General features: G+C 42.8%; 1 long non-coding RNA gene across 1 annotated transcript; it reads left to right on the top strand.

Annotated features, from left to right (window-relative positions):
• Nucleotides 1-210: 210 nt before the first annotated feature.
• On the top strand, nucleotides 211-23,652 carry LOC118245631 (uncharacterized). The gene is made up of 10 exons (XR_004777910.1): nucleotides 211-440; nucleotides 3,033-3,170; nucleotides 5,997-6,104; nucleotides 8,053-8,256; nucleotides 13,348-13,660; nucleotides 17,312-17,579; nucleotides 19,742-19,862; nucleotides 20,421-20,550; nucleotides 21,774-21,913; nucleotides 23,167-23,652. It is a non-coding gene; the product is annotated as an uncharacterized LOC118245631 (long non-coding RNA).
• Nucleotides 23,653-24,673: the final 1,021 nt, after the last annotated feature.

Here is a 24,673-nt window from a genome sequence, read left to right as displayed (position 1 = left end):
CAATGGACTTGCCAACAAAGTGTTTTGGGCATCCATCCAAGATCTTCTCCCGCAAAAGCAGGATTAAATCAAATAATAGTCTTTAAATCCATTGCTTTGTTATGGGAGCTGAGCTGTGTCAGTGGCAGAATGTGTAATTCTGTTTTCTACCTATCTCAAGGTAACACCAGGAGTCTCCAGGATATATGAAGACTCCTTTGTGTGGGACTTTCTACATGAACAGCTCTGGGGGGTGCTTGGTTGGCTGAGGTGTCAATGCACAGAACAGACCAGTGGAAGAAGAGAAGCAGATACACAGAGGAGTGGGTGACTATGAAAGGGTGAATTCGCTTCGGCCTCAGAGTCATTGACTTCAAGATCTTGCCCAGAGAAGCTGTGGATGCCCCATTCATGGAAGTGTTCAAATCCAGGCTGGATGGAGCTTTAAGCAACCTGGTCTGGTGAGAGATTTCCTTGACCATGGCAGGGGAGTTGGAATTAGACGGTCTTTAAGGTCCCTTCCAACCCAAACCATTCTATGATTTTATGATCTTACTGGATCAACCCCATGCTCCTAGGCAGGTCTGATGCTTTCAAGCACTAAGACACTTCATGGTACTAAAGTTTATTAATGACCCTTTGTTGATCCCTTCAGCTCCCCAGGGCAACGTAGCAGCAGAGATTATTTTTGCTACGGGTCAGCAGGTCAGTGCTAGGTGTCAGTGATGAATGACCCATAAAAATGAGCTGTTCCCACTGTTAAACCTGGAGTGTTTCCATACAATCATGGCTGGACAGAGAGATAAGCTTGAAATAGCTAGAAAAAATTGAAATGGCCACCTCCACCTATGCAGACACAAGTGAAGAAATGAAAGTAAGCAACAGTGGGTTTGGGGTGAGTATGGACAAGGCACAGAGACTGCTATTCCTACTTTGTCCTGGGAATGACTCACCATTTCAAATGAATCCTTTGGGAGGGTGATGCTCTTGGTGCATCTTCTATACAGGTATGTTGGATTTGGCCTTCAGGGTCATCACCCTAGGGCACTCACCTATTCATGGGCTCTTCCCTCAGAAAACACTAAATCTAGAAATGGAGAAGGCCAGGTGGATATATACTGGCCTTGTAAATCACTCACAAAACATTCCAGGTTATATCAAGTAAAGAATTTAAAAATGTTCTTAGACTGAAACAAGAATAACCAAAGGGGCACATGTGGTCACGGGGTTTGCCAGAGTCTATAAACATAAATTTGTGGTTACATTTATAAATTTAATGCATAATGTGAGATGTTTTACGCTTATTTTAATGGCCTAGAAATACTCTTTTTGTAAATATATTCATTCTTCTTAGTTACACTCCATTAACTGGTGTTTAGTTAACGTGTGTATAGACTGTATCAGCCATATTAATAGAATGAGAATGGGAAGAAAAGCTATAAGATATGAGCTGGCATCAGATTCATCTGGAGAGAGAAAATATCGGCAGAAACAAACTGTCGCAGGATGTTAAAAAATCACCTGCTTCTTAGAGGAGATACAATTGGGTAACGATCCATGGAAACATGAATGTTTCAGATTGCATATCTTCTATTCAAATTTATGACCAGCTGTCAGAGCACTGGTGCCCCTCACTCCACGAGAGGGATTGCTCTTTGCCAAACAGTAATGAGCAGATTATGGGTGGTGCTAGAAAAAGTATGGAACTCTTTGAGAAATTGCAGTGCATCATATTAACTTCTCTCTGATGTTAGCAATTTCCCATCATATTGTATTACCAATCACTGTCACTAATATACCATGAAATTCAGATGTATAATGTAGTGTACAACTCAACCTCTCATTTCAAAGGTTTGTTACCCATAATCCTGCATGAGTCATTAGTAATGTCACTGAACAGAGTAAAACTCATTCACTTCTTGCAGTGTTTCCCCTGCTGGCAAATAACTGACATATTACATGTGGGCACAATGCTTAATTCTCCAGAGAGCCTTGATTGCAGCATTGTGAAATGTGTGTCTCTTTAATGGGCAATCAGGTTTACATGCAGCCCTTGACTATCCCAGTCTAGCATGCCCCACCGGATGGCTGAACAGCTGCGTACTCTGATAGAGCATCCATTTTCTTTTCTTTAAATTATTTATCTATACCACAAATGTTGTTCGTGGTATTTTAAAGGCAAGATCATGCTAAAGAGTAAAAATACGCCTCCGAAAAGGGAAAAATATAAAGGTACGGTTAAGATTTGGGAAAGAACATAATTTTTTAGGAGTTGGTCACACTTGCAGAAGTCACTTAAAAGCTTTTGGCCCAAGCTCAGGGAGGAAGGCAAGCACCTAGGTCCCTCAGAAACCAACAGCACAGGTCAGAAATGAGGGATGCTGCCACCTGCCTGAAAATGAAGAACAAATGAAACCCAGATGTTACTGGAAATGGTCTCAGTTTTAAGTGCAAGGTGAAGCTCTCAAGGCAGACTCAGCAGAAGGTTTCACAATGAATGGGGCTGCCTGATCCTCCAAAAGGAAAAGGGACAGCTTTAGAGAGTCTCAAACTACCTGTTGTGGTGTTGTATTCCACAAATAACCTCACTGAACTTCCACCATGGTGATGTTGGGCTATATCTCCTATTTGGAGAGGTCATTTGAACCATGATCCTGTTGTCCAGCATGATGTGCCCCCTAGCAGCCACGTGCTTACAGTTTTGTAGGTGAACTGTCCATCATGCTAGCAGAAACATGGGTTACAGGACAAGGCTGTGTGTGGTGGAGAGCTGCAGACAGACAATTTGAAAATGTAGATTTGCAGTGAATTTTCATTTAGTTCCCATTTCCTCACTTTATGTCAAAGTTAAATGGGATGGTGTCAAGAGCCTTCCTGAGCCAAGATAGATCACATCCACTGCTCCCCTTTGCCTCCACACTAATTATCCTGTCAAAGGAGGAAGCCAGATTGGTTTGATGTGATTTGCTTGTGAAACCCGTTGGTCATTTCCCACCTTCTTACTGTTGGACTACACGTGTAGTACTCAGTTGTTTTCTCTATTGTTTTCACAGGAGATAGCTTGTCCGGTGGGTCTGTACCTCCTGAGGTGCCTCCTGCACAGCCATGAGACACCATCTTCTGTGGATCTCCAGAGGAGAGCTGGTGCTTCTGGGTTAAATTCAGAGCCTGCACTTCTAGCAGCAGAAAAGGTAGGTACGGCAACAGCACACCACGCTAGTGGGTCAGAACTGGTGGCAGCCACTCATGCAGGACTATGTGCTAGATTGGCAATCTTTGTCTGCCAAATGTGGGGGTTGTGCTTCCTTCAGATTCACTCCATTTCACAACTTTCATACAACATCTGAAGGTGCCATTCTTTTCCTGACTAATTAGAAATACATTGATAGATTGATTACCTATTCAGTTCATCATTTAAATTAAGTCATTCTTTTTACTTATGTTATTTTTGGTCCTTAATGTAAGCTATTTCTGTTGTTGTTTGTTTTGTTTTTGTTTGTTTGGTTTGTTTGTTTTTCACCAGACTTTTATCAAGTCTAGGATCAGGTCAAGAGCTTTACGGCTGGCAGGTCATTTTGTTCAAGAAAGCACTCTGACAAGTTGATGCTGCAGTGTGTTTGAGGCATTTAGAGAGGAAAGCAAAAAACACATTTAAAGTAGCAAGTGAAGCACATGGCAGGCTCAGTAGCAGGATAGCAGCAAGTCACCCACCAAGGCATGGCTGTCACTTCTTAATTTTGACTCACCTGGGCCTTGTGGAGGTGATGTTGCAGCTGTATTCCCAGCCTGCAAAGCCAGCCAAGCTGCAGTCATGAATGCTGAAGGCAGCAGGGTTCATTGTTGATTCTCCCAGCAATAGTGTGTCAGATGAAGACAGGCCCAGTGGTTCCTGCATCGTCAATTCAAGTACTTAGCCTGCCATTCCCAATTTATTTCATGGAATGTCTGCAGTCTCCAAGTTTGCTAACGTCATGATGGTGATGTATCTATTCTTGTCTCTGAAAGGATGCGAAAGGGGGACATTAGAGCCAGCACAGCTCTGTTAAATACCTTGTTGGCAGAGTATATCAGAAAAGCAATCTGTTTTTTAAACACAACTTGCTAAAAATTATATGTCATAGAGTGCATCATTATTAGGAATGATTCTTGTGACAGTAGCATACATGGCATTTTAGCTGTTCCTCTATGTGATCCGGCTGATGGTTTATGACCTGATTGGCGTGCCAATATTTTGCCTATACTAATAACCAGACAGCTATACTCAAACTGTAATTAAAAATGAGATCCAAGCTGCTACCAGTTTAAATCAGGCTAAAGACATACCAGCCCAGGAGTGATAAACTGTCAGTGACACTATCAGCAACTTACAGTAAATTAACTCTTGCAGCCCGGCCTGTGCTAGGATGGAGGCGAAGCCGCTCGGTGTCACAGGGCAGAAATGTGTTATCTGGCAAAGCTGTGAACCCATGTCAGGGTGCTGCGTGATTCAGAGAGCCAGTCAAAAACTTTCAGCAAAACAATTTCTCATCAGAAAATATTAGTTTATACAGCCTGGCAGAAAATACTAGTTATAGCAAAGCACAAGGATTATGGCACTCACCAGTGATGACTTTGTTATCTAAACCTTGTTTTTGGAAGCCCTGTGTGAGTGTTCAGACCCGGGCTCTACTGTGCTGGTTCTCTCTCATCCCTAGTTTCTCAGAATTTGATTTTGACACTTTTGAAGTCTCAAAGCTATTTCTGGCTGCCTCTACCAGTGTACCCCTGCATGATGTTTAAATGGCAGGAGGAATAGCAAGTAAGCCTTCACTTCAAATCCCAGCTCAGCTCAGCGCTTCTGTAAATTTAAGAATTTGCATAAAAACACTAAGTCTCTACTGTGATTGCTAAATTGGGCTTTAGGAAAAAATGATTAAAAAAAAAAAGGGGTGGAACGGAGGGATCTTTACATGCCTGCATACATCTTGCATCTCCATGCCTGCCTTTTGGCAAAATTTTCTGGTCTACAGCCCAGAGTGGATCTAAGATGTTCAGGTAAACCAGATGTTTAAAGGCTTCTCCAAATGCAGCTGCTGAGCTGTGGGGTCTGTGAGAAAGTAAAACTTTGACTGTGCCGAGTTTTTTAGTCCTTTATATTTGCTGGTCACCCTGGGGTCCTGGTCTCGTTCTGCCTCTAATGATTATTTCTGCCCATTAGAAAGCAGCCCTGGGGCTGGAAGACACAGGTGAGACCCCAGGGCTGAGCTTGCTTTGTAGCCTGGAGGCTTGAAGGCTAGCAGGCCAGGTGGTGCCTTGGCTAGCTGTGGGGGCTTTGAACATGGATGTGTGAACATCAAGTGTGTCACCCAGGGTGAAAAAACAAACCTAGATGTCCCTTGGGACTTTGTCAGTGCAAACAACACTGTTTCCTATCACAACCTGCTGTTCAACTGTGGCACTCATTGCCACAGGAGACTGTGGTTGCCGAAAGCTTAAATGGTGCAAAAAACAATTAGGTGAGTTCATGGAAGAGTGATACAGCAAGGGCTATTACACACCCAGAGACTGCCTCCAGCTCAGAAAGTCACTAAGCCCAGCTCACTGGAGACTGTCAGCGCACCCCCAGGCAATTATCGTTGTGTGTTTGTCCTGTTCTTAACCTCTTCTGTGGACATCCATGACTCCTTGGTGTCAGAGACAGGACACTGGGTTAGAGGGACTTCTGCTCTGAGCCAACCTGGCCATTCACATGAGACAGGAGGTGACTTGTTTTCATCTCTGTTTTAGGCAGCACTAGAAGACATTAAGTTTGTATGATCTCATTGTTAAGTGATGTGTGCTCTCAGTGTCTCTGAGAGCTGTTTCTGTTACAAAGAGCCTCAACTCACCTTGAGGAGACAGTCCCCAGGAGGGTGGCTGTCATTTGTGCATCCTGCTGAAGAGCATGTGCTGGGGTTTGCATTGTTCAGGTTAGTAAGGAAGAGGGGGGAAAAAAAAAAGATTTTTAAAAAAAGTAGAGGGTGATTTGACAATTTCAGTGTCAGCAGGAGCTGATCCCAGCAGTTCAACGTAATCACTGAAAGCAGAGAAAATCCAGGAGATTTCACTGGAACTGAGCAAGAGCTTGACAGCTGGCAAATGCTAATGTAAGTAGGCAACTGGGAGCGTTGGGTGGAGGAGAGTGGTGTCATTCAGCATTGCTTAGGGAAGTGCCGTTTACATCTGAGAGAAGAGCCAGGAGAAAATTTGCCCCTCTTTGCTGAGCCTGCCTCCTCTGTCACAAGTTTCCACCTGCTCGCTCCTGGGGTGCCAGGTGGGTTTCTGTGCTTGCAGAGTCATCTAATGCAGCATGGGTGCAGCTGGCACAAGGAGACCTGCCTCCTCTGCTGTCTGGGTTGTTGGCGAAGAAAGGCTTACTGGGCTTTTTGTGGAATCACTGGCTCCTGCCCCAGGGATGGGGTGGAGAAGCAGTGGCTGCAGGGGTTAGCACAGGGTAGAACTGCATGTCCAGCCCTTCTCTCCCTCTCCTCCCTAGCATATTCCTTCTCATGAGAATCTCTGCTCAGATAGCCTCTCTTTCTTTTGGAGAACTAAAGGTAAGGGTACCGGTAATGGTAGTGTGAGGCTGCCGTGCTTTTTCTGTTGGCAAAGTTTTGGTGTTTCTTGCAAGCTGCTGGGGGCTGTGGAGCCCTGCATTCTCTGGGAGCTCAGCATCCAGCTCCATTTCTGCTTTCATGCCTCCGTGGTCTGGAGGTGGGACTTTGTCACTAAGGAAAGCTTTTTTGGATAGAAGCAAATATGGCCATTCTTGTTGTATTGGAGGTGAACTTCTCACACAAACATCAAAACCAAAGCAATATTCTCCTAACAGTGACTTGGTGCTGTGCATCTGCACTGCACTGCTGGCAAGACCTACCCCAGTTTGGTCCCTGTTTGCATCAGGGCAGCGTGCACGGTATTTAGGCTGTCAGTACACCAGCAGTGCCGCCCTTTGTGCTTAGCAACATTTCTCTGGCTATTGTTCCTCTTTGTACAATTAACTATTTAACATTTGACAGCTCAGAAAAGCTTGACTGCGCTCCAGAGATGGTCTACGAGCCACCCACAACCTAATGGTCCGAAATTGCTTCCTGGCCTCTATTTCCAACAGCCTTGTCCAATGCATGAAATAAAAAGCTGAAGTTATGAGACCACGTGTTAGAATACATCAAAATTGATTACTTCTGCACCCAAATAATAACTTTGTTGTCTCAGGATAAGCTTTTTTGGCCTTGATATTTTTGCTTCTATCACCTGATCACATTAAATATCTTTGGACGCTTTGCTTTCGTAAATGAAAAAAATCAGCAGGTGACATTTGAAGCCTGTAACTGCAAAGCACAATATTCTCCAATTTCCTGAATGGCATTGTGCTATACAGTGTTTCAGAGGTATCTTTTCCTGTCATAGACCATATGTAGCATAGGATACACTCCAGTAATTCTCCACAGAGGCTGAATACTGAACAGTTATATGTAACGTTAAAGAATCAGATTTACAGGATGTGTTTTGCTTTGTTGGCCACTGTTAATAACAAAGTTCTGTAGGAAGATAAAATTTGTTTTTCTGCAATCCAGACTGCTTTTGCACGGCTTATTTCTGTTTTCCTCTGAAATGTTTAGTCTTAAGGTTCTTGCTAATTACTTCTATTTGGACATTTCTGCAGGCATACCCACCTGACTGATGATAGGCTTCAGAAGCTTGTGGGTGTGTAAATTTGAATTAATTATACCATATATGTCTTGCCTTGGCTTTAAAATTGACTTGCCTAATTTGCCCAGTAGAAGCTGTCACTTTTAAATCCAGAAAGCTTATGAGGATAAACATCTCGGGATTCTGATGACCCTCCAAAACACTTCAATCAGACTACAGCTAAAATCAGTCAGACATGAGGTTCTGTGCCTGGGGTTAGGGTTGATGGGCATTCGGAAATCTAGGTGCATGCAAAACCCAAACACTTTACAATTTGATGTTATTGTAATGCAAAAGGTGTGGAGGCGTGATCTCCTGGCAAAGTGCATTAACCGTGGATTTTCACTTTGTTTCCAAAACCAGCAACAAGTGGCGCTGGCAGCAGGGAATAGAGGTGTGTGCAACCCTTGTCTCTTCACCACGTGAAAGCCATGTTGGGTATACGTTCATCAGCCAGTGTGGTGGCTTCTGGGGCCAGCACTGCATCTGGAGATCCTGAGTCTGGCAGACCCCTGAGGAAGCAAGTCATCACATGGTGAAGGACCAGCTGCTTTGGTAAATTAAAAGGTAATATCAGTTCCCACAAGATGTCTCAGCTCTTGGGATATCAGTTTCTTTGGGATGGGGGGAACAGACTTGTGCTGAGCCCTCCAGCTCAGACATGCTGGGCCACGTTTATACCCTGGCCTAAGAGCACTGGTGTGCAGCTGCAAGGCTGGCAGGGGTCCTGCCTGTGGTCTGCCAAGGAAAAGCTTTATCAAAGGCCGTGCATTTCTAAGGGTTATTTCTTACCCGGAGTGCTGATGTTTCCTTAAGAAAAACATTGTGATGCTGAATTTCCAGTGCTGAGCCTGCAGCCTCTTAAATCTAAAAACTAAAGGGGGTGATAATCAGTGTTCATGTGAGGAACACAGTCAAATGGAGTAGCAGAAAACCAGCCAAACAAACAAAACCATAAGGAGATGTATTTTTAAAAGGAGAGAGGAAGCCATAGATGTTGAGCTCAGGCATTTGCCTGGGTCTAGAGCAGATATCCTGTGCTCCTTCCCCGGGTTGTCCTGGCAGCGTTGCAGCCTGCAGAGCCAGTTCCCTCCGCACTGGAAGTCACCCAGGTCTCACACATCACTGTAAAAATTTTCATTTCAACCTTCCTTTTTTTTTTTTTTTTTCCCCTATGTGAGGAATAAGGAGAGCAGGAAGGAGAGAGGAAGTTTTGTCATAAATCTCTGAATGAGCCCAAATGTAAGGCTTTTTACATTTCAGTGAGAATGGGAGAATTGTATACTGACCTACAGAGCCAGACTTTTATATACTGTCTAACTCACATGTGTGGCTAATTTGTCTTTTTATATTGTTAACTTTAAGATGCTTTACATCAAGATTAACTCTACTGGTAATTTGACTTCATTGGTGCCTAGAACAATGCACTGTGTAAGCTGCATTTTTATAGCTAGTATATGAAAGATTTTTTTTGTCTTTTGCACGTGCTCCTGTTGGGCTTTGTCTTCATTAGCCTCCAAGCATGTCTCTGACAGGAGAAAGATCTGCTCCTGGTCATGAGCAAAGCCAGGGGATTTTTACACAGGCCACACTATGAATTTGAGAGGAGGCTCTGCCATGGCTGAAATTTCTTGTTCAGACTTCAATGCTGTCTGATTAATAAAATGTGTTAATTTACATCCAGTTGGAAATTAAATAGCGGCTCTGATGGGAGGCACAAACAGCAGCAGTTCTTTTCAGAATATGTAAGAGAATGTCTGGGGACCCTATATAAGCTACGGGGGTTTGCAAATGTGATGAGCTGCTTGACGAGCCCTCATGGGTCATAAATGCAATCATCTCATCTTCAAAATGATTAAACAATATATGGCAGGAGTTGTGCATAGGAGAGGTGGCACAGTCTGAACTCCAACACAAAGCTGGAAACAGCACAGACTATCTTATTAATTTTTCAAGCTCCTTAGCATCTTATATGAAAATTAAGGTGTAAATAGGTTAATTACAGTGACTTAAGGATTTTTTCAGCTATGCTTTCCATAAGAATCTATATGGTTTGGCCAATGTAGAGTTGAAAATTTGAAAAGATCTTGTTTTATACAGGATCAGCATGGAACTTAAGGATAAATATTTTATGAGGGAATAGAATCTAAATAGAGTTTTGAAAATAAGTTCACAAAACTTAAATGAATAAATTTAACATGAAATGATAAAACTCAGAAATTATGAGATGTGATGAATTGGAAGAGCAGTCTGTGGCAACCCAAGTGACCTCAGTGAGCAAGTGTTACATAGGAGGAAATGAGCTTCCCAGGCAATGCTGGGCTCCTGCTCCTTCGTGGCAGTGAGGGCTCAGTGCAGAAGGCTGTCTGAGGGTAACTTTGCACGAAGCTATTTGAAGTGTGATTTCTTTCCTGAAACTTGCTATACCAGGGACTAACAATTAGGAATGATTTTGTTATTAGAGTAATTCCATATTTCATTCGTTGTGTTTATTGCACAAGATGTTAGCACACCAAAAATGAACCTGGAGCAGCTGAGTGATTTAGCTAAGTGTTTGTTCTGATGCTGAAGCCAGTTAGTGATCAATTACGGTTCTGTTGTTCAAGAAAAGTCTAGTTTTCTTGAAAAGTCCAGGAACATTAATTTCTGTGTGTCATTACAGTGGAAAGCAATATGCTCTGAGATTGTTATTCTAGCTTGTTCTAGAAGTCCCAGTGTTGGACAAAAGAAACTTGAAAGTTATGCGTCCTATGGTATTTTGCATTAATTTTAATCATATTATTCTCCCTTTTATGACATGCCTCTCTGGTGCTCATAAACCAAGAAATGAGTATCATCTACTAACACTACAAGTTTACATGAGAATTAGTTAGAAGCAGAATTTGCCTGTTTCTTTTTGAGATTTAATACTTGACGGTTATGGCATCATGAACCTTTTCCACAACTTTGTACATACATTCAATACATTCCCTGCTCTGCGCATCCTTCACACCTGTCAGAAATGCACATAAAAATCAGACATCAGTTATCTCAATATCAAATCACCCCACAACCACATGAATGCAATTAAGATATATGTTCACACACACACACACAGAGATTCCACCTAGTCCTGCCAACCTCCCAGCTTACAATTAGAGTGAGAGGCACATATTTGTCTATAGTATATGCTTTTCCTATAAAACTACTGTTTCTTTTCCTTCAAAATTATTATCCATTTATTTTTTTATTATTATTTTCCTCCCCCCCCCAAAAAAAAAAAAAAGAAAAAAAAAAACTATTTTAGGTATTTGGTCCCAACCAATTGTTTTTTTAATTGGTTTGGGAGTTTTCTGTTTTTGCATCTTTTTATCTGTTTCCTAGGGCTGTCTGTCCCTGAGCTCCCAAGCATGTGTGCATCCATTGCCTGATGAAGATCCTGTTTTATTTAGGCTCCCTCATCAGCTCCACCTTTGACTCACTGAGTACATTTTAATTAACCACATCATTGGCTGCAGGAGAAATATGCCTGCAAATCCAGGCTGACAATTTGCATGAGAAAAAATAATGCGAACAAAAGCTTGTTATTAGAATACAGAAAACACTGCAACTAAAATTTGGTTCACAGGAAAGAAACAGCAGTTTCGCAGCTAATTGCCAAAGGAGCTACACGTGCATGAAAAAAAAATCAATATTGTTGACGAATTCCCTTCTATTTTGTAGTTAAAGGATATTTAATTTCTAATGGTTCTCAGTATTTGTGTGTATGAGCATCAAATAGCAGGAAGCGCAGGAACTGTGCCCAAAATTTTCCTTATAAGGAAAACCATGACCCCAATTTCTTACAGTCAGGGCCTTCTGTTTGAACTCCAGGAAAATTAACGGAGTTTAATAGAAAAATGGGATTAAGTACACTTTTGAATAGCAAAAATAAAAAAGAATATTTTCTATATTAAAAAGTGCTTCTAATGACATCTATTTTCATAATAGTGTTTTGTTGAATGAACAGCTTGGACAAAAGCACTGGTAAATTGCCTGAAACGAGACTGCCTGACACTCAAATCGTTGCTAATGGTAGGCAGCTCCTTGACTTCTTGTTATATTTCTTTCTTGGATTTAATCCCATCCTTCTCAGTCCGTTATGCAGAAGGACACTACTTTGCTTAAAGGGTTATCGATGTCACCAGGCACAGAAAAAGATCTGGGTACATTTTTAACAGTTTTGCAGACGGGAGTTGCACGTACCATTGAGATTCAGCAGAGCTTTTCTGAGGCTGGAAAGCTGTCAGAGAGCCTTTCCAAAGGCTGACATCTGGGAAAATCCCAGTGATAGGGACTCTGTGTAAGTCACTTGCTGCGCAACTGAAGAGCTAGTTACCACAGATATTAATTTCTTAATTAGAAATGGACCCTAGTTGTGGAGCAGGGCTTCCCAGAGGGGGGGCAAAGTACTACTGCTGCAGGGTTTGCCTGCAATGAGGCACCTGGAAGAGACAAAACAGGAACTTCCCAAGTGCTTTTGCAAAGTATGCACTGGTCCTGCTTGACCCCTAGTGAGGCAGCGCCAGCTTTTCTGCTGCGTTGTGGTGCTGAGTATCCCCAGAGAGAGGAGCTGTCAGCTGCTGCTCCATCTCTAACCATGCAGGGCATTTTCCATTTTAAGTCTTGTTTTTGCTCCTCTTCCAGTAGAGTGATACTTGGAGAGTTGTGGATAAATCTCTCTTAATCTTAACGGTATCTTCGGGCTCCACTGCCCTAATCTCGCCTGGTCTCCATCGGGTGTTTCTATGGCAACTCCCTGGGGAGTTTTCCTGTTATCTCGGTGAAGTTAACTGCAAACAAATAAATATGTTCGAGATGAAGTGGTGTTGGAGAAGACTGATGTGGTCTGGAAATGAATCACCTGGATGGGGCTTGAATCTACTGTGTTCAAAGGTTTTGCCTAAATCACATTTGTCCTCCATGGTGCCAGAGCAGTCCCAGGTAGAGTCAAATTTTGCTGTGCTAATAAAATTAAAAAAAAAAAAAATTAAAAACAAAGAGCCCAAACACACTAAGCCTGGAGATTCTTAGCTAGGGAAGGGGATTTTCACACACAGTTTGAGAAGATCAATAGTCCCTGTTCGAACCAAATTATAATAAACCTGATGTCATGTCTCATTAGCTGGCATCTCTGCACAGTTTCATGCACTGTGGCAAGGGGGGGACAGTGTGGGTGACAGCCATTTGTCATCTTGTCCTTGGGAATGCTGGGGAAGCGACACTATCACCACCTGTCCAGGGGCGCCAGACCCAGTGCTGGTGCTCAGCAGGGGCTGTGCTCCCCAACATGTGGGTCTGTGCTGGAAGGGCAAAGCCTCATTCCCCGGGCTGCCTGCAGCCACCCGGCCTGCGTAAATGTACCTAAATGTACGCCCTCCAGGGTGTGAAAGGATGGCGAGGGGAGTGCCTGGCTGAATGGCAGGGATGCTCTAAGGTCCAGGAAATCCTCCCTTGTATAGAGCTTGAGGGCTGTCATGGTGCAGTTTCTCTAAATGAATAATCCAGGTTATCCCAAATTAGAAGGTTTGTGTACAGATTCAAAGCCCCCTCCCTTCCCTCTCATTTTGAGCCTATGGATCAGACCTTTCCCAGTCGGTGTCGTAATTAACCTTAATGCACTTTTCCTTTGCATTTTAGATCACCATAGACCAAGTTATTGTTGGCCAGCGGCTGTTTGAAAGCTACCAGACCTTTCCTACTTGTTGTACATGTCTCTTTGAGACAGGAAAATGTCTCTGCTGGGGAGTTGTGACCTGCTGGTGCTGTCACCCAGGGCAATGGAAAACCTGCCTCCCTTGCGGCAAGAGCTGCAGATGCCATCCGGCTCCTTCCCTTGCTTTCATTTTTGGATACCAGCCATGGGTTGCTTATCATTGGTCCTGATCCCTAAAGCTGAGGTGCTGATTCTAATCTGCAGCTGCAGCTGGGTTTAAATCTTGATCTGCAATCGGTGAGTCTGAGCGCTGAGTGTGCAGAGACATTATTAGATTATTAAATCAATGACACTCAGGTTATTAGTCACACTCATCCGCATTACCTGACACTGTAATGATGTTCTATTTTTACTTCCATCCTGCTAATGTCCCAGAGGTACTGAAATTATGACCAGAAAATTAATTTCTATACATTTGAACAAGAAATAGAAGTATAGGGAATAATCCCATATTGACAGTATAAATCCTAACGGAGTTGTTTAGAAAAGCAACAGGGAGAGAGAAAGGGCTGAGAATGGTGCCTCACATGCAGACGCCTCTCTGTGCTGCAATGCCCGGCTCTTAAGGGTTTGCTGGCTGCTAATAACTGGGCCAGGCTATTTTAGCTTGTAACTCATTTGGGGCAATTAGGACTCCTGAGCTGGCATTAATGATTTCACTCGTTCAGCCAATACTTCCTTGCAGAATCCCTCTGTTGTCTCAATGGGCTTTCTTCAGAAGTGAAATAAAACCCAGTAAACAGAAAAAGGCCAGCATGTGGCAAGATGTTGTTTATATTTTCAAAAATTACTCAAGTGCAAGCAAATTATCATCTCAGCCCCCAGACTGAGGTAAGAAGGGAGTCCCGATCCGATGGCACCTGAAGACTGCATTTGGCGTTATTTCTGCTCTGTGTGACTAACCATCTGCAGGCGGGGAGGAATCAATCCGTCACTGTGGAAAAACACCACCAAAGCTGCCGAACGTCCATCCCACCCCTGTCTAACAGACCAGCACTGGCACCTCGCCCCTTCAGCTGGGCAGACACAAAAATTTGGCTTGAAGGGCCTGGCTCTGCCTTTTGAAATCGCTGGGCAGGAGCTGCATGGAGACCTGAGCTCAGGGAGGGTGGCTGGAAGGGGTGAGCTCAGCAGGGTACCCGAAGCACTCAGCCCGTGCAGCTCTCCAGTGCGTGCACAGATCTTCTGGGGGAAAATGAGGAGAAGCATATGGTGAAAGATCCTGCAGGGAAAGCCATTCGCATCCTTCCCCACACCACCCACGGCTCCCATTACTTGCAATTTCCCCGAGTTTATCGATTACCAGGAACAAATCTACGTGTTGCTTGATACTAACTTGGTTTTAATGCAAGTCTTAATGATGCATTTGTTTCATATTTGCAATTAATGTAGAAACAAGTGTTGGTATTCACTGTGCCAAAAAAGGAGCAGAGTGACTTTCTGAGGTCTTCAGCTGGGGAATTTCCACTTAAAAACAGAGAGATGTGTGAGCATAAGTGCGTGTACCTTGTTTGTACCTGGTAAATGCATGTGGCAGGGTGTTCTCATGAGCAAAGCTCGTAGTAGAACTATAATGAGATGAGTTGTTTAGGTGTAATTAAAAGATGTGGTGAGAACTTGCATGGAAATCCTTTTCTCTAGGCTTTGGGATCCCTGCTAATAAGACATAAACATTTAGCAGCTCAGCTGGAGTACAGTGTGCTCTTTGGTTAAACATTAAAGGGGCATTGTCAAGTGGCTTTAATTAATTAGCTAGGCTTTAAATGAAATCAAATCAATTTGGAGCAGTTAGGCTCAAAATTAAAGTTGTTTTCACCTGGTGGGAAATGTCCTTCAAATTCTGAACATCTTACAGACAATGAGAATTTAAAATGCCTTTAAGAAATTTCATCCATATATTTTCCTTTCCTTTTCCTATTTGTGCAGAGAATGGCCAGTAGTCTGATGATCTAATGTTACCGTAATTTTCATAATGACAGTACATCGAAATTAAGCCTTTTAGTCTGCGTACATGGCAGTCAGCATTTACGTGACATCTTCTAGATGTGCAGCATCCAGACCCATGTCAAGCCTGGATAATGGAGTCTTGAATATACATTTTTCCCTTTTTATTACAACTTCTCATGGGGCATTATCGCCCTTGTTGTCACTGTTGTCACTAACAAGTAAATAGGAAAGTTGTGGAAGTAGGTTAGCTTGCACTTCATTAATGTAATTTCTGAGCACAAGGGGGTGTAACTTATGTTCAGCCTCCATTATCTCTGAGTTTTCTGCCCACTTCTGGCCGTGAGACAGAAGCTTCAAGAGTTATAAAATTCTTAGAGGTATTGTGAATGTCCACAGCTGGAGAGGGAAGGGAGACCAGCCCGAATGAAGCCCTTCAGCCTGTGCTGAAGGAGATGGTGCAAGACAAGATCAGGGATGGGGGTGATGACTGCAATTCTGTTCTCTGGTCGGTGGAGGAGAGGATGCCTTCCCAGCCTCCAGGCAGGGGCTGCTTTCTATTTTTCTTGCTCTTTTCTGAAAACAAATGCTATTCTTGATATTGACTTTTTAAAAGCAAAAGAATTGAACAAAATAAGAGTGTAGGCACTTCTTATTAGGCCAGCACAATACCATATATTACCTTAGATGCTTTGAGTTAGATTTAGGGGGGAAAAAATCAACACAAACTCCCTGTGACACAATAGACCATAACTGCTGGAAGCCGTTATGGGCTATTATGCGAAGCCGTTACAGTCTATTGAGTAAATAATCTACAGATTAAAGCTTTCTAAGTACACAGTAACTTGATAGGTAACCAAAGAAGCCATTACGGTATGTCATGTCAATAAGAGGAGGATTAAGGTCCCTTATGTTTTGTACAGTGACAGGGTCTATCTGCTGTAAACCAGTGTTAAACAAAAGCAATTGCGTTTTTGAAACAACAAAAAAAAACAACACAAAAAAAAAAAAACACACCAAAACTGCAGTGCAGTTGTGCTCTGGGACTGGGGACCAGGGATTCGGTGCAAGGCAGCTATTAGTGCTTTAATGTATTACAGCCAGGAATGATGGTGTAAACTGGTGGCTGCTCCTAATCCGCAGCACCCTGGGTTCACCCCCTCCTGTGCAGTTTGCAACCAGAGGCATCTGCTACAGAGAAAGGAGTTTGTGGGTGCACAGCCCAGTGCTTCCCCTTTCCCCGTGCCACCCAGGTCCCCCTGGGCAACCCTCCTGCACTGCCACCCCTGGAGCCAGGCCTCCTGGCTGTGTCACGTCCAGTCTCATGCCTCCTCCCAGCATTTAATTACTCTGGGTTCCCGGTCTCTCTGGTGTGTTTAATATGAGCTATGTAAATTTCTCCCAAGAATGATAGGATTTTGACAGTCTGATTTGCCTCGCAGGCATACTCAAGCCAGCTCATTTTCTCTTCCCTGGAATTTCTGAGTGGTCGGGTGGCATTTGATTATCATTGGTTGGCATATCTGAGCTCTGGGGTTGAGCATAAAGATATTTTAAATTTAATAGGTTTAAGATGTCATTATTTCTGTGCTGATGAATTTATACTTGTAACCAGAGAAACTTAGAGCATTTAATGAACTTATTTAGTTCATGGTGCAAGCTTTAAACCCAATCCTGAGTATAAAATTAAATCATGTTGGATAAAAACTAACACCCAGAAGCTAAAATTGAACTGGGTAAACGAATGAATTTCAAAAGACAGAATAAATACAGACATAAGGCACCTAGGGGACAGATTTACGAAGAGTTTTTGCACTGTTTTCAATGGAGCTTGTAATAGCATAAAAGTATTAAATCTGATTTACTAGAAAGGATTTGTACAGTATTTCATTACCTGCTTCCCAGCGCCAGCAGCCCCTTCCCCATCTCTCCCACCTTTAGCAGGAGCTCTGGACACAGCTGAACCTGTGGTGGAGAAAGCTCCAGCTTTGTTGAAAAGTAAACAAGAAACCAGAGAAGAAAGTAACGCGATCCAAGAAGATCAACAACATCGTTCTATGAAAATCAATTCTAATTCTAACCTGGTCAATACAGAGCGGCCCCGCTTCACCAGACGGGAGATGAATGTTGCGTGCTTGCCCACGGGACTGTGCTGCCCGCCCTCCCCAGTGTGCTGCGGGTGTTGGTTTGCTGAAGCTGAGACAACCACAAGGTAGCTTTGAAGTCTGCTTCCCAGCTCTGTTAGGCCTAGGCTTTTCTGAATATCTCTAAAACCCTATAAACCTTCAGAAACTGTGCAAAGAAAGTAGCACCTTCTTTGGTAACGATGGGGGACTGCAGTATTCCCCATAAAGAGTTGTCCATGGCACGAGGGGTCATGAGACATAGGCGAGGTTTGAAAATACCTTAAGACCCCTTTTTTATTTGAAACAATTAGAAAGACCAGGTGAGGAGAAGCAACTCTTGATTTATACCTGAGGATTTCGCTGAAGTTATAACCAGAAACGAGCTACTCCCTAGTAGTGGCTATTCTTATCAAATTCAGCATCCTTATGGAAAAATATCCTAGAAAAGCTGTATTTCACTTTAAAAGAATGAAATGATATGGAAGAATGAGGAAAGAGGGTAAGAAGAAATTGGAAGAAACATTACATTAAAAAAAATATATTGCCTCAACACAATCTGCAAACAGCTATTGCTCATTTGATGCTTACCAAAATCATGCAAATGCACCAGAAAGCAGGCCAGCAGGATGACAGTGGATGATGTATATTAGAACTAGAGACCTATTTTATGTATCCAAAGAGCTTCTAAAATAGAGAATCACTGAGTGGACTTAACAGGACTAGGCTCTCGCAAGATTGATCTTCTCCTGGCCTGGTAAAAGGTATGAAACAAGGACTAGGAATCAAGTCCTAGATCTGTTTTCACAATGGATAGAAATTTCAGTAGAAATCCTGCATGTATCTGGGCTGGACGCTGCCCAAAAAAGAAAGGAACCAGAAAAAGGGATGAGTGGTGAGGTGGCGAAGTTTGCAGGTGACAGAGATCTGTGCAGAGTAGCCAGACCTACAGCAGCAGTTTGCAGAATGATTTACAGAAATAAGTGGCAGTGTGATATAAACTGGCAGGTGAAATTCAGCACGGATAAGTGCAAATTAATGCCCCTGTTAAAACAGGTCTACCTACATATACAGAATGGTGGGCTGTAAATTAGCACTTACCCTTAGCAGGAAGATGTTCTGGCACCTTTGCAGCTGCTCCAAGTGCTGGCACCATTCTCACAGCCATGGGGAGGGTGAAGGAAGGCTCTGAGAACAAGAAGCATTGTTATGCCATGGCTAAATCCCCACACCTCAAATCCTGCCTGCAGATCTGGTTGCCCCTTGCAGAAATACCATAGGAGAACAACAGAAGGTGTGGAGAAGGCAAGAGAGATTGTTAGACATAAGGACTGGCCTCTGTGGAAGGAAAAGCTAAATATGTTTAGGGCTCTTGCCTGCAAAGGACAAGATTGAAGGGGAAAAGGGTAGAGGTCTGGGTCATCATGAGTGATGTGAAGGTGGATAGGGATGACTATTGCTTGTAACGTAAGAGGAAGAGCACCAAACTCCTAATTTGGGGAGAATAGGGTTTGTTGCTTGATTTATTTATTTTAAATCACAATGTTCAGCTGTATTGCTGAATGATCACCCGCCAATACAGCAGGTCAACAATTTTCCAGCAGAATAGTTTTCTGAGCCCCTTTCTCTTGGAAAATGCTGATTCGATGGTATCAAGATGCTCTGTGGGAACACGTCAATGCCATCAAAGCCATCAGCAGAAGCCAGACATCTGCCCAGCCTCCTTGCCTGCTGCCCAGCTGGCTGTCTTGCTGGGACAGCTGGGCTACCATGCTGCAGCCAGCAGCCTGTTTGATTTTTCTTTACTTTGTTGTTAGTCTACTTGTATTACATTTTTCCTTCGTTTTAACCTTTATATTTTATATTCAATATACTTGCAGCACTAGAAAATGCTCCCTTACCTATCACAATATCAAGTGTCAAATCAAAGTACAAGTCACCCAATGAGTATAATTTATATTATAATTTAAATGAGTTTTTAAACCTGCATTTTAAGATATAAAAATAAACAAATGTAAAAAGTATGTGCAGTAAGAAGTAGGTACGTTTTTATTTGCATATCATATCAACCATTAATATAAAGTTATATTTTATGTTGTATAAAGCTTGAGTCTGTGAAGACAAAATAAAAACTATACTTGAATCTCTTTCTAACTTATTGGGCTAAATGACAATGGCAGAATGCAATTTCAGAATTTCTCTCAATGGGCAATTTCAGTGTTTTGATGTGTTTTGTTGCTTCATTTTGCAGATGTTTCCATAAAGAACAGAAAAGTTGGATTGAATGTTCTCTCTCTTCAAATGAAAATACCTATTCTTAACCTGAACCAAGGCCAGTGTCTCATGCAACATGGATGAGTCAGATTTTAAAGGTAGGTGGAAAATCAACAGTATTGGGGGTAAAATGAGCAAGCAAACCACTTCTGTAGTTGACACAACACTGGAAACAGCACCAAACTATGTTAAAAACTCATCTTTGTAATCCAATGTGGGAAGAAATCTGAAAAAATAGATAGCTTTGTGACCTGCTGGGATGATTTCCAGTATTTTTGTTTTGCCTGCAACAACTAGCAGCTAAAACAGAACAGAAACCTACGACTAGATGAATATTGCTCATGCTATGGGTGAGGTTGTCACTGGCTGCAGGTGGTACCAGTTCCTGTGAGATAACCAGCCCTTGCTCGTCACTAGATAAGCAACCCTTTGCAATTCACAGCATACCTATTTTGATTTGAAAGGTTTTAAAGTTGGGTCCATGCAGTCCTGTGGATGATTTGAAGGGCTGATTTGAAGGTTGTTTTCCTAGCAAGCTGGTGGTGCAGGAGCAAATTAGCGCAATTCCCTGTGCATGATGAGCTGCGGGAGGGTCTCTACAGGGCATCAGACAAAAAATAAAGCTCAAGTGAAAGAAAAAGTATTTCCTCCAGCAGTTTCTGCAATCCCTCTGATGCTTGGAGTGATGCAGGATGAGTCCAGCACATAACATCAATGAGGCTCCTCTGTGCTCTCAGGGTGTTCATGTGGAGCCAGTGATGGAGTTGCTGTTCCAATTCATGCATGGTAAGTCACACAGGGATCCCACCCCATCATCACCCCTAAATCCTATGGTTACTGCCATCACTTCTCTCTTTCTGGGGTGATTATTTTCAATAATCTTGAAAACTCGGCTGAGATAACTTCAGCGCAGGGAGCTGCTGCACCACAGGCCACCATTAGCAATTAAAATTAGATAAACAATTAGCCTGTGAACTTGGCACTCAGATCACTGCTGCCTCAACAGCCACCGCAGGAGCCTCCCGAAGCCCCTGTAGGGCTCAGCTGCTCACCTTTCCCAGGGTCAGAGCAGTGCTGCCAGGCTGGGATGCAGTGGGGATGCCCAGAGGAGATGCACCAGCAAGGGGACTCCAGGGTATATACTGTTATTTATTACACTTTCATTTTCTTTTTCCTCCTCACTTCTTCATCAGGGCACTGGAGGGAATAGGAACATGCTATCTAATTTCCTAATTTTCCTGTCAGCTTTCTGGCTTTCAAAATGATTGCAGCAGAAATCTATAAAATGAGGACGAGGGAAGCAAACTTAATACCATTGTAAATCTCCAAAATGGATGCAGAAACACAGTACTCAAATAGAAGTAAATAAAAGCAAGGAGAGATTCATTCTGGTTTTCTTCTCTGTAAACCTACTGGCAGCTTGGAATTATTCAGAAAACAACATTTAACTGAGAAAAAGGGAACCCTGTAAAATAGTAAAGATTATACCGTAAAGCTAAGCACCCTTCATAAATCATAGCTGGGAACATTGCTAAGTTATAGGAACCTGCAGATGGCTGTCATTAAAGGGAAAGAGCCTCTCCCAGCTTGGTGGGCCACACCGTACCATGCTGTATGGCTGCAAATCGAACTGCTTTCATGGGGGAGCCACAAAAGTGGTTTTAAAATAGGAATTTCAAACAGAAGCTGCATGAGCTGTTCAGCAGGACTCAGGCTTATCGTGAAACCACAGTGGCAATTTCAGGCCTGATTTACAGGAGACTCTAATAAGCCTCTCCCATTTAAAATAACATGGCAATAGTTTATCATTGTGTTGTCCGAAGCTGGAAGAGCAGTAGTAGGGCTGGGTGCTCTGGTAGCAAGTGTGTGCCTGGCACTGTCCCCATTTCAAACAGGGACAAAGGAGTGAGGGCTGCTGAATGGGGTGTGGAGTTGGTGTTGGGAGAGGTCGGGGCAGACCAGCAAGCTCCTTCTCCACTCCAGACACTTTCCTGTGTGTTCACCTCCAGTATCGCTGCTTTATCCTTTGGGATGAACTCATCTGGGGCTTCGACTCAAGAAACAGCAGGAGAGATGCTCAAAACAAGCCTGTGAAGCTGAAAATAGCACACCCCAGTTGCTGCTGCTTTCAAGATAAAGATGTCACCAGGTGAGCTCCTCTTGGATTATATATTAAGCCACACCACGATGTAGCACCATGACATATATAGCCCCCCCATGGTGTGGTGCCATCTATTAAGCTGAACATTGCAGGTGTGTGGGGATGTCTGTGCCAGCACCTGCAGTGTGCGGGGCACTGGGGTGAGCCAGGGCTGCGGCAGCTTCCCAGGAAGGTCTGTAGCATGAGATATGGATCACACCATGCACCCTTTCCCAAGAGCCTCTGTAGAGGTTTACCCCTACATACTGCCCTCGGGTACAAGCTCTCCCTGGGGTGCCCCTGCACGAGGTGGTTCAGATGAAGCTCTGGCAGTCACAACACCCAGGGGTAACCAGACCTCCGCAAACCTGCCTTTGTTCTCAGCTTGGAAACACTTCGCCCCGCTCAGCCGTGCCTGCCAAGTACATGGCTGTTCAAGGTCACTGTCTCTAATATTGTCAGGAACCTTTCCTGGTACAAAATGGCACAGCAACTGATTGCATTGACTTTTTAAACATTTTTTGCAAACTCCCACTATCCCACCCCAACCTTCCTATGCCTATTGCACTGTGTTTGCATTTCCATAGGAGCATCCCAATGCTTATACCTGTCAGTGCAGGTTTGCTGGGCTCACTGCTCACCAGGCCAGGGGCTTTCCCAGGTACTGACTAGGTTCCTTCAAATGCTGTACTCTCAGTGCTTTCCAAAAAAAATGGCCAGGAGGAACTGGATCTCAGAGTATTTTTCTTCTCTGTTTTTGGGTGAACTCAACTGCTCGCTGCACCTCCAACAACAATGTTTAGCTTCTTGTCACAACCCCCTTCTGTGCTTTGATAGAAAAGGGATCACCAGCAGATGCAATTTCTTTCAGTGCTGGAATTGTGTTTATTTTGCTGGAATTGTACTCCATTTATCTGGTTGCAAAGGGACTAGGCAATTTATATTGGCAGTACTGAATGTACTGAGACTGGCAGTGGTCGGGTACTCATGGCTTGTTACCCAAGGAAAGTTCAGAGCATACTAATTTATCCCACCATGGAGCAGCAGTAGAAGAAATGTACAATTGATATCAATCAGTCTTACATTAGCAACACTGTAAACATTTTTTCAGATGGTAAAAGATCCAATAAATCTATTTTATTCTGTTTCATTGTAAGGTCCAGTTCCTCCTTTCCATCATACAAACAACTTCCAGGTAATGGAAAGGATATTGCATTCCCTATTCACAAATCACAGTTTGACCTATTATTTGTAATTTTCAGTGCTTGCCTTCTTGTGCAGTGTTCATAAAATGAGATTAGAGTGATTTACAATAGTGAAAGATGGAACAAGACTAAGAGGAGATGTGACTCATTAGACATCATCCTGTGACTGTTGGAAGGAACCTGCATCGCTCAGGAAGGTATGCTGTGATTTTCTAGGGCAGTCTGGGGGATTTAGACCTACCCTTGAGGTGTTTCAGTACCAAAGCATCTGTGTTCCACCCAAAAACATGACCTATCATCCCTGATTTTGTCTTTTGTGAAACCAGCCAAGCAATTCAGAGCAAAGGCTCCCAAACTCCTTCCTGACTATCTAAGTCTACTTTATGATATTGCTTTGAAAAGGTTATCTTGTAAATGTTGTGTGAGATTTTAAAAAGAAAAAAAAAAGATACTTTTGTTTGAATTCAATATGGGGGAAATATACTTTGATTGTTATTTATAGTGCTTCAAAATTATCAGTATTAGTTATGGCTAGAGAGTCTAGATCTTCTTGTACTTGGGACTTAAAGAACTTGCTTTCCTGGTCGACAAACCAAAAATACATTCATCTGTTCTGTTAACGGGCATGAGTTTGGCTTCTTTGAGCAAACGAAAAAGAAATAGGAAGAGCACCTGAGGGGTTATTTTATTGAGCAAGGAAATGAACTCTAGAAGAAGTTGTTTCACTGTTTGGATTCATTCATGGTACTGAGAACCGGTGAGTGGATTCCTGTGTGGACGTTTGGAGGGTGGTAGTAACCTTTCTGTTTTAGTGTCTCTTGCTTCTTGGTTTTCTGCTCTTGAGCATCCACATATTTCTGTCAAACTGCTTAGTGCATCTCCCTAAAAAAAAATAATTGCTTCTCTAGAAGCAGTGCTTGCCTTTGCTCTCTCTGAGCAGACAGGATCCGTAACAAATGACTCACATGTAGTAATTACACTCTATTCCTTCCTATCCTGCATTGATTATTTAGATGTAGGAAGACTAGCTCTATCTTGAGTAAAATAAAAGATCTGGAGACCCAAATATTGAAACATTGTTTTGTTGATGGTGTGGTTTTTTTCCCTCCTTTGTTTTTCAGGTACTGTTTACAGCCATGGTACTCTGAAAAGATGAAACATTTATAAACAAAACCTCCTGTCAGACTGCTTGTAGTTTATGTTTGTTTAAAGGACAATTTTGTGTCACCTCTTTGTATTTTAATAGTCAAAATAAATTTTGCATAATAATTCAGCTCCTCTCTGCTGCCTGTAATGACTTTCTGCATTTTTCTGATGGATGTTTGTATTTGTTTCCTATGATTTACATGACCTGACGTCTCATACAATGAGCTTCCCAGCGCAAATGCCATTTGTGATACTCTGTGCAGCACTAATCTATCATTAGATGACCTTACAAGAGCTGGGGTCATGGATTCAATCAGTAAAATGTTTCAGGGTGTAATTAATTAATCCCACCCCCCCCAAGCTGTTCGCTTAAAACTTGATGAAAGCGATGTTTTTTCGTAACACTTCTCCAATACAT

Source organism: Cygnus atratus, chromosome 13 (assembly GCF_013377495.2).
Source record: "Cygnus atratus isolate AKBS03 ecotype Queensland, Australia chromosome 13, CAtr_DNAZoo_HiC_assembly, whole genome shotgun sequence".
Taxonomy (NCBI): Eukaryota; Metazoa; Chordata; class Aves; order Anseriformes; family Anatidae; genus Cygnus; species Cygnus atratus.
This window is presented reverse-complemented; position numbering and strand designations above follow the sequence as displayed.